Below are 13,684 nucleotides of genomic sequence, written 5' to 3'. Positions count from 1 at the left end.
CAGAACTTTCTTCTGATCGCTCCCTTCTGGGTTTGCAGCCCCTCCTCTGGGTGTTCACAACACTGGCTACCGTCCTGGTGAACAGAATCATAGCATTCAGCATGTGGGTTCTACATTCCAGTTGTTTAGTTTTACTAAATATTGACCAGGTATAAAATACCAATAAGATATATGTCAGGTAAAGGATTGTGACACCATGCACATGTGGGTAGTCACACTCCCCAGCTTTGAGACCTTTGAAGTTCCCTGTGGACCCGTCCTCACAGGAGCAGTGAGCCTGGCTAGATTTGGCCTTGTGTGTTCCCTTGCATTTCTTTACCCTTGGACCTCATGTACTAATACTCTGTTAGTCAGCCCTGCGTAGTTGCAAAGTACCGCACATAAAAAACTTATAAAAAGAAAAGTTTTATTTTGGCTGATGATTTCAGAGGTTTCAGTCCATGGTCAGGGTGGGAGACCAGGGAAGTGGAACCCTGTCACCTCATGGCAGCTGGAAAGCAAAGAGAGAGAGGCAGGGACTGGGGTTCCAGGATACCCTTCAAGGGGGTACATCCCCAATGACCCAACTTCCTTCCTGCCACCAAGCCCCACCTCCCAAAAGTTCCACCTCCCAGTAACATGACAGTCTGGAACCAAGGCTTACATGCATGGGCCTCTGGGGGATACTCCAGACCCAGATTATAGCAGATTCATGGACACCATGTCATTTAGCTTTGCATGTTTTTAAACTTTTAATAAGTTGAAGCAAGCTGTGTGTGTTCTACTGTGTACATTTTCTTCCGTGTGGCATTATTCCTGAGATGCTCTCCGTTGATCTTTATAGCTCTAATTCGTTCATTTCACTGCTCTCTGAATAGATCACTGTTCTTTGGGCTGCAGTAGATTTTTTTTTACATATCTCTACCCTCATCTTCATTCCTTCTCTTTCCCTATGCCCACACTTTGACCCCAACACATAATTTAAAATTCTAAAATGGTAGGTATTGAATTTATCTTGCTCATGGTCCTGTCCCTGAATCTGGCCTATAAGAAAACATTTGTCACTTAAGTAAAATGTGTGCCCTCTGGTCTGGGGGTCTGCTGGGACTAGCGGGTGGGCCTGCCATTCCTGCATTCTATGGGCAGTGACACCATGTCGCCCTTGTTTGGCAGGACTTCTTTCCTCTCTACAGACCTTTTCTTGCCACAGAACTCTAGACCAGGGCTCAGCAAACTCTTTCTGTAAAAGGCCAGATGGTAAATATTTTCGATATTGTGGGCCATGTGACTTTTGTCCCAACTACTAAACTCTACCATTGTAGCTTGAAATCAGCCACAGATGATGTGTAAACAAATGGGTGTTCCGGTAAAATCTTATTTACAAAAAGAAAAATAAGCCACAGGCCAGAATTGTCCTACAAGCTGCATTTTGCCAACTTTTGCTCTAGACGACTCCCCTTATTGGAAGGGAAGACAATGATGGAGAGGGAACCTCCATCACAGAATCCAGGGGGACTCTCCAGCCTAGAACAGACAGGAGCAGATAGAGTCCCCTCACAAGGACCTAAGACGGCATGAAAGTTAAGGTAGGAAGGTGGCAATTTCCAGGCGAGGACCAAAGTGCATATTAAAGGTTCGTGTGGACCATGTTGCAAAGCCATGAATAAAGTGTGACCCGTAGGGTTTGAGTTTCAGCCTGGCGTGGAGTTAGGAAGTCCCATCCCAACCCTTTCTGCCTTGATTTATCTCCAGCATCTGAGACTTAAACCCAGTGAGCTATGCCTACCAAGAATTGAGAGTGTGACACTCAACTCTGTCCAGCATACAGGACAGATTCCCTTGGAGAAAAATACTGATGTAGGTGTTGAATTGACTGGAGCTGCATCTTTGAAGAGTTCGAAGTTCAGGTAGAGGAACGACCTCTGCTGAATCGTTTCCTTGTGTTAAATCCCTCACGTGTTCAGGATATGGGGTGAGTGAGGTCGAACATTCCAGGGAAGGAATACAGGCTTGGGGCAGACAGGATTGAACTTGGGGTCAGTCTTAGTCATCTCATTATTAAGTGGTGATATATTGGTCTGTCTCACCAAATTATTACAAGGGGTGTGATTTTTCTCTCTGTGATAGCAAATGAGTGTGAATAAAGTGTGGATGTAGGACGTCAAGAAGAAAAAGGACATGAACAAGGAAAACCAGTGCTAATTGAGTACGACCAGGCATTGTCCTAGCTCTTCCTCCTCCTCCCATCCGCACCTCCACCAGATGAAGAAAGTGCTACGACCATTCCTGTCCCACAGAGGACAAGGAGGCACAGAGACAGGTGCTGGGCCAGGCTGGCCTAGATAGGCCATGGTAGAACCAGGGTTTATCACCCACCGTGTGTGGCCGGTTGACAACAGTATCTTGGCAGCAACACAGTTTGTCACAGTGCCAGCACTGGCACGAGTTGGGGTATTGTTATATTTTTACTGAGCATCAGTCCTGGAATCCCACCCTGAGGCGACAGCCCCGTTCTGCCATCCTGGAGTTACTCATGCCTGACCTACAGCCGAACTGTCCCAGTGAAAAATCCCTGGAAAAAAAAAAAAAATCAGAGCATAATATTGAAGCCAGCTGAGGCTCCACTAGGATTCAGGTCCTGTGGCAGGTGGACCTGAGGCAGGTGGACCATGCTCCGTCTGTGCTCTGACACTCTCTCGCCTCCTGCAGGGAGGCCCTGGTAGGCTGGGTGGGTGCTGTATCTCAGAGCCTGGTAGGGCCCCCAGCTATGGCTAGGCCCAGGGGTGGTTCCAGGGCTCTGGTGAAGGAGAGAAAGTGGACTGGAGATCTGAGCCATTTTCCCCAGGACATAAGTCTTCCAGGAAATGACATCCTGTAGCCACAGGTGATGTGCTGTTCAGGGTTCAGAGGTTTTTTTGTTTGTTTTTGTTTTGTTTTTGTTTTTGTTTTGTACCAAGGATTGAACCCAGGGCTGTTCAACCCCTGAGCTTTTTAAAACTTTTTATTTTGAGACAGGGTCTTGCTAAGTTGCTTAGGGCCTTCCTAAGTTGCTAAGGCTGGTTTTGAACATGAGATCCTCCTTCCTCAGCCTCCTGAGCTGCTGGGATTACAGGTGTGCACCACCACTCCCAGTGTGTTCAGAGAATTTCCAAGTGAGAAAGTGTGGAAGTCATGGATGCCTTTGCCAATATTTCCCTTGAGGTTGGACCATGTGACTAGTTCTGGTGTATGAACTGGGGGTGGAAGGGATCTGTCCCTTCTGATTGGGAGCATTTGATCACCTATGAGAGACCTTCTGGGCTTCTAGCATTTCAGCCTACAGTGTGCAAGATGATGGCTCCTCCTGAAACCTGCATCCTCAAGTGGCGATAAGCAGGACCCCCTACCAATCCTAGTGGGCACATAGCATGAGCAAGAAATAACTTTTGATTTTGTAAGCCTCTGAGATTGATAACAGTTTTGGTTATTGACCTAGCCTGTGACTGATTTATTATAACCCCCCTGCAGTTTTCTCCTGTCATTGCAGAACAGCTTGTCTGAACCATTTTTAAAATGACTTGACATGAGTTTGGACTAGCATGTAAGAATGCTAGTGTTGACTGGAGGTGTCGCTCGGTGGTAGAGTGTGCACCTTGTGTGCGTGAGGCCCTGAAATTCAGCATCCAGGTTTAAAAAAAAAGAAGAAGAAGGAGGAGGAGGAGGAGGAGGAGGAGGAGGAATGTTAATATTGACTTTGGGAATGTATAGAGTTTTGTACAGAATAGATAGGTTCAAACAGAGCCCACTTTCATAAGGACTTTGCATATGTTGGTGTAAGTCTACTGTATTCGCTTTCCATTGCTATCACAAAATTCCTGAAAAAAATCAACTTATAAAGAGGGAAGATTTATTTTGGCTCATGGTTGCAAAGATTTCAGACCACTGTTGCTTGGCCCTATTACCTTTGGGTCTGTGACAGCACAAAAGAATGGGAACATGTGGCAAAGGAAACTGTTCACCTCCTGGTGGTGAAGAAGAGAAAGAGGGGGCTGGGGTCCCAGTATCCCCTGTAAGGGCACAGCCTAATGGCCTAGCTTCCTTCACTAGGCCCCGCCTTCCAGTGGTGCCCCAGGCTGGGGACCAAGCCTTCAACACATGGGCTTTGGGGGGGACATTTAAAATCCAAACCATAACATCTACCAAAGTGACTTATTTCATGATGGTGTCAAGATTTCTTTGATTCGTTGGTCAGACAATTGTTAGGGACTCAAATGTATATAAATACTATTAGTGGAACTATCCAAATTAGTTATTTGCTAGAAAATGTCTTCTCCTCTTCCCTTTCTCCCTCCTCCTTGTCCTTTTCAGTGCTGGAGATGGGACCCAGGGCCTCCCACACGCTCAGCCTGTGCTCTCCCCCTGAGCCAGCTGTACTCCCAGCCCCTGGTATATTCCTATCAAGTCCTTATTATTGTGGTTTGAAATAGTTCTTTATAGGAAGACCTTATGTTAATATCTTAACCAGCTACGTCAGATATTACAGGGTGGGTTAGTGGGGCTGTGACCTGTCTCCTATTTGCCCACACGGATTCCTTTCAGCTTAAAGCCTTCATCTAAACATTTGCAGAAGGAGCTCAAATGATGAGTTTGGACAAACCCTTCACCCCTGTTGAGGCTGTCTCGTTCAGATGTCAAACACTGCATTGGATTGGAATCCAGTGTTCCGTTACTCATGTCCCGCACAGATATCGATTAGCATTTCTGTACCCAAGCCCTCTTGGCCCGCCAGCCCTCACCAGGTTTTCATATTCTCTTTCTCCCCTCGTTCTCTCTGGCATGCACACATACACACAGGCTGTCTCTGCACAGATTTAAATGAGTCCAGTTCTAAAAGCCCCGATCCTGGAGAAATATCTGCACATTATTCATCATCCTAATAAATAAAACCACAGGAACCCTTTGAAGTACCCGCTGGGGACAGGGAGGCTGGGGGAGCATGCATCAGTCATCTGAGCCCACCCCAGCTGCGAGGCTCTAGTTTGAATTGCATAAGTTTCCACTCAGGCACGCACTCCGGAGGTTTAGGTTTTCCACTTGTGTTCAAGTTGCTGACGTGAAGCTAGGGGTAGAATTAGTGGGAACATTTTAGTATTGGGGGAAAAGGAAAAATGGCAGCATTCTAACCCCCAAAATGCATAGTCAACTTTCTGTTTCACCTGAGCTTTTAAGTTTCCAAGACCAAGTGGAAAATCCTCCCCTCTCCTCACTGTCTTCCACCTCCCAATTCCTCAACCCCAGGGCCCCACAAATGCAATACCCTTGAATTTGCTGCATGGTGTCATAGACAGTGCTCTGTAACACGAGATGTAACTTTTCATCCTTGGCGAGGAGGTGCACACACCTGAGCTTTCTTAAGGAGCAGTTGGTGATTTTTTAGAGCTTATAGATTATCATTAGAAAGGTGGCTCTTTCCCTCAAAGAACTTCCAACCTGTCAGGTTATTTAAAACTACTTTTGCCCGGTCATATTTGGTCAGACTTGCTGGGAACCTAAGGTCCTATGGTAAGAAAATATATTTCAGAACTGCCGCTTTGGACTAGACTCAACATCAGAGAATAGAACTTGTCTCAGAGGCAGGCCAGGTATAAGCGTGGATCCCCAGGGAGCTCATTAAGGGCAGCAGACTTTCACCGTGCAGAAAACAGGGCACAAAGGGGCAGGCTGGCGGGGAGGCCTAGACCAAGCTGTCCTACCAAGATGGGCCCTTAACTGCAACTGAGAGTCCAGACCACAGTCCAGTTCATGCTTGGTATTAAAATCTGACATTTGAAGAGGTTAAGAGACATTCCTAAGGCCAGACAGACAGTGTCTGAACTAGGGTCAGAATTCAAACGTTCTGAATAGCAATCTCATGCCCTTCAGGTAGGGACATAGAAAACAGGAAGGGAAATTGGCACCTGTTGCCTTTGTAGTCATACCAATAACTGCAATAGTCGTCTAGGTAAAGGTGGTTTTAAATGCATCTTGAGTCTTGCCAGAATAAGTGTTGATATGGGACCATGGTTTTCCTGTCCTTGCGACCCTTTATTTCTAGGAGAACCGTCCAGATCCATGCCGCCCCTGCCTGATGAACTTTTGGCTCTGTTGATTTCAGGCCTCACAGTGTATCACCTGACAAACATGCCCAGCCAGGGGAGAGAGGATGGTAGGTCAGCTGAGCATGAAGTACAAAGTCTCTGGGGCTGTCCGTCTCTCGTTAAATGTTAAAGGAGGAGTCAAGGGCACGGAGGGATTAGTCACAAGTGTCTTAGGTATGTGCTGTCACTGTGGGTTTCCAAGGAAACAGATTCCATAACGACGTTACTCATCCTGTCAGACGCCCTGGGACTCAAGGTGTATGCATCCTGTTCCATAAGGACTTGCTCACAAGATCCACACACTGCCAGTATCCTCCCTCAGGAGAGACCACCCATGCCCTGCTGGTCTTGGTCTGCTCATGAGCCTGTGAGGTGCTCCATGTGAGGTGTCAATACTTTCTCCCCAGGGCTGCCCTGGTTTCACTGGATCTTGCTAGAATGCCATCAACGGTCTCTTCTCTAGCTTCCCTGACCCTCACCTCTCCTTTGCCAATCCTGCCCTTGTCTGCATATAACACAGCTCAAGGATCTCTGATTCTGATTCCGTAGCCTCACCCCCTTCACTGAAAGACTTTGAAAAGCGCAGTTTTGCTCACCAGGTACTATGCAGCTGCACCAGAGGTGACTAGCATTAAAGCCATGGGAGGCAGTGCCTGTCCCCACCTTGCTGCTGCTTACCAATGTGAGAAGGCACACGTAGGCACTTGATCCTTGCACTAAGGCACAGCAGGTGAGCCACCCAGCCCAGTGACTGGAGATTGCTGAAGGGGGTGGGGAGGTTGGAGGGCTTCTCCTGCACTCTGCAGGATTCCCCACTGTCCCCCATCCTGCATTTCCTCCCGTTCACCCTTTCCACCCAGCCCCGTCCCCCATGCTTTCCTTTGTACCCTCCTGCCATCCGTAGTGCCCTTCTTCCTCCACCCACCAGCACATGTCCAGATTTTACCCGTTTTTCACCTGCCCACTCAGAGGGCCCTTTGCCTTCATAGATCTTCTTCCCATCTCTCCCACCTGCAAACGAGGGGTCCAGCCTAACGCCTCGTATGACCTCACTCTTGCCTTCTCCCTCTGGCTAATCTACAAGGTAAATGGGGATCTCATTGATTTTTTTTTTTTTTTTTTTTTTGTCCAAATGACCTAACACAGTGAGCACAACCTCAATGAACTGTATTTATTTAGTAGGCACCAAAATATTTTTCAGGAAAGTGAATAAATTAGGGATGCATGCCAGATAGCTGAGAACCCTTGGGAATTTAGGAGAAGGGGAAGAATGACATGAGCTTCTAAAGGGAGAACCGTATGGAAGGAGGGCTCAAGATGGAGGTCGATGGTTGGGCTGAGGGACAAGAAGGCCATGTGGTACAGTAAGAGATGCAGAATGACCTGAAGTGGCAGCCATGTGGTGGGAGTGATGGGAGAGGAAGGGGAAGCACTAGGTGATAAGTGGTAGTGGCTCTGAAAAATAGGCCGAAGAGGAGGACTCTGGGAAGATCCACTTCGAGCCATGGTTGAGTGCTGGCCTTGTTTGGCTGAGGCACTGCAGTGGTGAGACGAATTGCTCAGATCAGAATGAAGAGGGAGGTAGAGGAGCTGGGTTGCCAGTCTCTGCTCCCATTTCCCATTGGGGGATGTCGCTTGGAAATGATTGCACAATGGCCGTGTGTGTGCTAAAGCCAGCACCAGTATGAACTGATGTGCTCTTCCTGGCAGCATGGTCTAATAAAACCTGCAGGATCTTCACTGTCCCAAAGGCAACATGTTTTTTCCAAGGCAATGTCTATGGTGATAAAATATTCAAAGATGAAATATATAAGTGGCTTCCCAATGCCTGCTAGAATTGAAATTGAAATACACATAGCGCCAAATGAATTTATTTTTTGCTATTAAAATTCCTAATTTGCCAACTACTTGAAAGACAAATTTAAGTCAACAAAATAGGCATGTGATTTCCTCTATGGGGAATATCTTAATAAGAAGAATAGAGTTGGTTGATAGGCATTTATGTCTATATCCCTTCTCTCTGCCCCATTAAGCCAGGAATTGGTCTTTGCCAATGGTAACCAAGGCAAGATAATTAATTGGAAGGGGGCCAATTGCAGAATTGCCTATCCTGTCATATTTAATACCAGCCTCGTATATTCAATACAGGTCTACACATTATAGGTTTTACATTCCCTCCCTGGAGAGAGAGAGATACTGTACACAAAGCAATAAATTGTCTCTGCTGAAAATAGGTTGAGCTGTTTCTCCCCAGAACTCCTATCTCCACCCACAGTGATAGCCTCAGCCCTAGCCCACTGGCCTATATTGATTCTGGCAATAAAGCTCACTATAGTGCACCGCCTGCGTAGTAAGCAAATGGCTTAGTTGGATGCCTCGCTGGGTTGAATATATTAAAAAGCAATTAGCTTCCTGAGGGTCAGTAGCTCATATTCCATTTCAAAACACAGAATGAGCTCAGATATAATCATGAGAATTTGTCAGACTCCATGGCAGTTTTATAAGTAATATTTTGACAGGGGGTAGTTTGTTTTGAACTTGGGAGTACTGAAAGTATTAAATGATGAATGGGATGGGTAAACCAACTATCAACTGATTCATTTTCCTCTTGTTTTATTTAAACAAAAAATTCTTCCCCTGGTTTTTCTTTTTTTTTTTCTCTTAGCTTATTGTCATTGAAAGGCTCGATGCTTCTAGCTATGAGATGATTGTTCTCCTTTTTGCATAATTTTTGTGTGATTAAAGAACGTCTTTCAGTTTTCTCTCCAGGCTTCCTGACTGCCATCATTATTAACAGTGTTTGTTCAGTTTTCTAAGCTTATATATATAAAATTTTTAAGAACCCACCAGTGTTAATTAGGTATCAAAGCCCATCCACTTTCTCTTCAAAAATGTTCTTTAAAGACACAGCTAATACCCCTAATTTGAACCTGAATCTATTAGAATCCTAAAAAGATAAAGGGGGAAAGAATCTTCCAAGACCTCATATGTCTTAGCAGCAGATCTAGTACTAGGGCAGACTCCAGTATTGACTTTGGCACACACACTTTGATTGTGTATGTGGTTGTCATGTTCGTTGACGTTATATTCAGACGTATATTCAGCTACGTCCAGTGTTCCAGGGCTTCAGTCCATCTAAGCCTTTCCTTTAGGCTGTCCCCAAATCCATCTTCCCATATTGTCACCTTTAGCAAAGTTACTTTCTTCCTCATTGCATTCATACTCACTTGCTTTTCACTTAAGCAACCACCCAACTCCACCGCAGCCCTCCCTTGGTTCCATGTAACTTTCTCTTGATCCCTCAATTTATCATGGTCATTGCTGGCTCCAACATTTTGCGTGTGTTGTTATTGCCTCTTGGAATGCCAGTTTTCCCTTCTGAATATCTGGAACTTATCTTTGGGGTCCCTGTTAGTGTTGCGGTGTTCCCTAAAACCTGCCATCATAGTGCTAGACTGTGTCGACCTCCCAGTCCTGAATGGTTATTCTCATCTACCCATATGTCATCTGACTACTTACCAAGTGCAAAGCATGGTGCCACATAAAGACCTAAAGATGCACCAGGTTTGAACCTGACCTCACAGCTTAGAGTCTAGCATAGCCATTGAAACTCAAATGCCAGATGAACAAATAAGAAAAACCATTCAGATGTGGGGAAGTCAATTCCAGCACTTTGCTTCTATTGTTTCTGGCACATGGAATATCTGTTTTCCCATCGGACACTCTGAATTCACCTTCGAGAGATAATGATGTTCATCTCTCCCTGAACATTTAATGAGCCTTCAGTCAACATTTGAATGGAAGGATCAATAACCTAGTCCTGGCTTCTGCTGCCCTTTTCATTCAGAATCGGTGTCTGGGTAGTCAGCTTTCTGTCACTAGAACAAAATAGCTGGTATGATTAACTTATAATAAAGAGAAAAGGGTTTTTTTTTTTTTTTTTGGCTTAAAGATTTGGAGGTTTCAGTTCATAATCAATATGCCCCCTATCTTTGGGCCTGTACTGAGGTAGCACATCATGGCTGGAGCACGGTTGTAGTGCATGGTAGATCAAAACTGCCTTGCTAGGGAGCAAAGAAAGGGGCCAGGATCCCACAATCCCCTTCAAGGACATACCCCCAATGACTTAGGGTCCTCCCAGGAGGCCTCACATGATAAAGGACCACAGAACCTCCCAACAGTGCCATCCTGGAGACTAAGCCTTTAACACATGAATCTTTGGAAGACATTTAAAAATCAAAATATAGCAGTAGAATAAGACAGGCCTCCTTTCCCCAGGGCCTTACTATGCCTCACACAGCCTATATCAGAAGGACAGAATTCTAACATGAGTGGATAAAAGATGGCTGTGTCCAGGGTCCCCAAGACCACCCCTCAGATTGGATGATCCACTAGGAGAACTCAGTGCTCAGCAGCAGATAGTCATCCTCATGCTGATGATTTGTTACAGTGAAAGGATCCAGAGCCAAATCAGCAAAGGGAGAGAACAGATGGAGCAAGTCCAGAGGAGGTCAGGGGCCAGCTCCCAATTCCTCTCCCAGTGGGCCACACAGGGTGCACTTAACTCCTCCGGCATGGAATTGAGGCGACCGTGGGTAACGCTGCCTAGCGGGGAAACATGCTAGAGACCCAACACTCAACATTGGACTGGGGGCTGGCCATGTCAGCACCTTCGCTTTGTGCATACTAAAATTCCAGACTCCCAGAGGGAAAATCAGATACTAAGCATGTTCCACGTTGTTTGTATGAACATTTAAGCACGCCAACCTGTCATCATTATCAGGGAATGATAGGCACCCTTCCAGAATCCAAGTTCCCAGATGCCAGCCAGTGGCCTGCACCCAGGCCTTCCTAAAGACAGCAGGCTCGGGACTTCCAGGTTAATTTCTTTCAGCACAATAACACAAGCTGAGGCTACACACTGCGCTCTTTTAAGTAACTGGAGTTTTGTAGAAAGAAGAAAAACGCTCATTCTCTCTCAGCGTATTTTGAAAAGGTCATAAGTGTTTGGGGGTGAGATGATAATGGGGAGAAAAAGATTTGAGAGCAAAACAAGGCAGAATTTGGGAGAATTGGGGTCTGGATCTTCCTACACCCTGTGCACGCCAAGGCTCAGGCCTGACAGCCACATTGTGTTTCTGGCTTCCTGTGCTGTGCATGGTGTCACCTGAGCCTGGAGGTTGGAGCATGCCTGAGCCCCCTGTGCCTGAGGAGAGGAGAGTCAAGGAGAACCATGGTTTCCTCCAGTCATGCTACCTGTACGTGCAGCTGCAGGCTGGTCTCTGGTTCCCGGACTCCACAACTGCATGCCTTCCTCTCTTGTGAGAAAGTAAAGCTCGAGGACAAGAAACGTCTCGGAGCCTTCTCTCCTCTGTCCATGTCGCCTGCTCTTCTATCTACTCCTCTTCTTTCCTGATGGCTGTTAAGACAAACCTGCAGGCTTAGGTGTTAGTGTGTCTTGATATTTTCAGTCTGCATGTTTAAATTCCTGTTATCTATTACTGCATTCACACCCTACCTTGAAGCACCGGAGGGACTGTCTGACTGGCCTGGTGCAGGTCCCCTTCGACCAAGGAGATGGCTCATCTGTGCTGTATTTAGAGTTCCAAGTTGTTCCAGCCTTGTCCCTGGTGTCTGTGCCCTTGAAGTGGAGCTCAGCCTCTGCACCAGCTTGACGGCTTCCACATCTCACCACTGATACTTCCTAGCTCTTGAGCACAGATTGGAGAGTGCCCCCTCTGGTTCCTCATCTGTATAATAGGGATGATAGTAGCACCTACCTCCTGGTTTGGGATGAAAGGGGCTGTGTGTGGCTGGGATTCTAAAATGCACCTGCTTCCCCCTTACACAAACACAATTTAGCATTTGTGAATCAGGACAGCCTTTTCCTTCTTGGGGCTACATTTAATAATAGGACATCTTAAAATCAATGGCATCTTAGACTAAACAAAACACTGTACAATATACATAGCACCTAAAAAATGTTGAGAAAGGGTAGTTGCCATCCTCACTGTTATTATCATGATCCAGGAAGGGGGTCAGCTAGCGTTCATTTAGTGCTTTCTGTGTTTCAATTTTTAATCCTTGCATCCCATGAGACAAAGATTCTCATCCCACTTTACAGATGAGGAAACTGAGACTTAAGAGGTTCAGGCAACTTGCCACCACTCACAGAGCCTTCAGAGAGGCTATCTAGAAGTCTAAGCTCCTGCCCACTTGCCAAAGTCAGCCAGCTGCCTTTTCTGCATAACCTGAGAGACACAAATGATTTTTATATTTTAAAATAGCTGGAAAAAAAATCAAAAGATTAATATTTTGTGACTGGTAAAAAATTAATTGAATTTGAATCTCAGTGTCCACAAAGTTTTTATCAGAACATAGCCTTGCTCATGTGTTTCCTTATAGTCTAAAGTGGGTTTTGCTCTATAGTGATAGAGTCAGATAGTCACAGCAAAAACCATGTGGCCTGACACACCTAAAATAGTTGCCATCTGGCTTTGTTGTGAAAAGTTTGCCGATTTCTGGCCTAGTCCTTGGCACTGTGATCCATCCCCTTTTGTGGAAAGAGATTGATCTTTCTTTCTTCCACACATGGTTGGTACTCAGTGAGCATTCACTAAATTGAATTTCTATGATCATTTCTAAGTCTGAAAAGTAAATCTCAAGTCTTGCCAGTTACCATGACACCAGATAAACATCAAAATGAAATGTTCATCAGCTCAAGGAGAAGAAGCCAGTTACAGCGACTCTCCAAGATGCTTTTGCAAATAAGTTCCTATTTGTATTGCAGGGTTTTTTGAAGAGTAAATAAATAAAATCACGTGACTCTGAAGAACAAGGGCATGTTGCCCAGAGCAGCTGAATAGGCAAATAAAATCTCAGGTGGGAGATATTTCAGAAATATGAACACTTAATGGTTCCCTGAGTATCAGCCCTTGGAAGGCTGCTGGGCTGCAATAGGACCACACACAGGTGGCATTAGGGTCCAGCTGTCAGGAGTCCTTTCAGCAGGTCTACAGAGAAGTGAGCCCCTAATGGGCTCTGAAAGCCCCATTGGTTTCAAGAGATCAATCAATTTATGGAAATTAAACCACAATCGACATTTTCTCTGCATTAAATGTTTACAAGGTCAGCAAGTGTAGGCAAGCTCAAGGTCGTGGTAAAGGTTTGCACAATGTGGAGTTTGTACCAGGTGTGGGTACAAGGGCCACAAACAAGCAAGAGGCAAGAGAGATGAGCTCCAAACGCTGAGCATTCAAAGGAGCTGCCCATGGAGGGGTAACACCTAGAGGTCCAGTGTGTGAGCACAGGAAGCTTTAGACCGGCCAGCCCAACTGGCCATGGCCATGGGCTGACCTCCCAACACACCTAGGATTTTATCCAGAGCTTACGGCTATGACAGACTTCACACCTATGTGGAAAAAGGTTCAGACAAATTTAGAATCAAGAGCAGAGTCACTTGTGCTTGGAAGACCACCTACATCCCCTCTGCCCCGTGAGACTCAAGTTTCCTCGAAGACCAAGATCCAAGTTCTCTAAACCTTGATTTTTTATTTTATTTTATTTTTTGGTACTGGGGATTAAACCGA

At 45.8% G+C, this 13,684-nt stretch overlaps 1 protein-coding gene across 1 annotated transcript in view; it reads left to right on the top strand.

Moving 5' to 3' along the window:
- Slc22a23 (solute carrier family 22 member 23) overlaps nt 1-13,684 on the top strand; it is a 179,131-nt gene that overhangs the window by 71,568 nt on the left and 93,879 nt on the right. The window lies entirely within an intron of this gene.

This window comes from Urocitellus parryii, chromosome 8 (assembly GCF_045843805.1).
Source record: "Urocitellus parryii isolate mUroPar1 chromosome 8, mUroPar1.hap1, whole genome shotgun sequence".
NCBI classification, from domain to species: domain Eukaryota; kingdom Metazoa; phylum Chordata; class Mammalia; order Rodentia; family Sciuridae; genus Urocitellus; species Urocitellus parryii.
The sequence above is the reverse complement of the archived record's forward strand: the minus strand, read 5'-3'. Positions and strand labels throughout refer to the sequence as shown.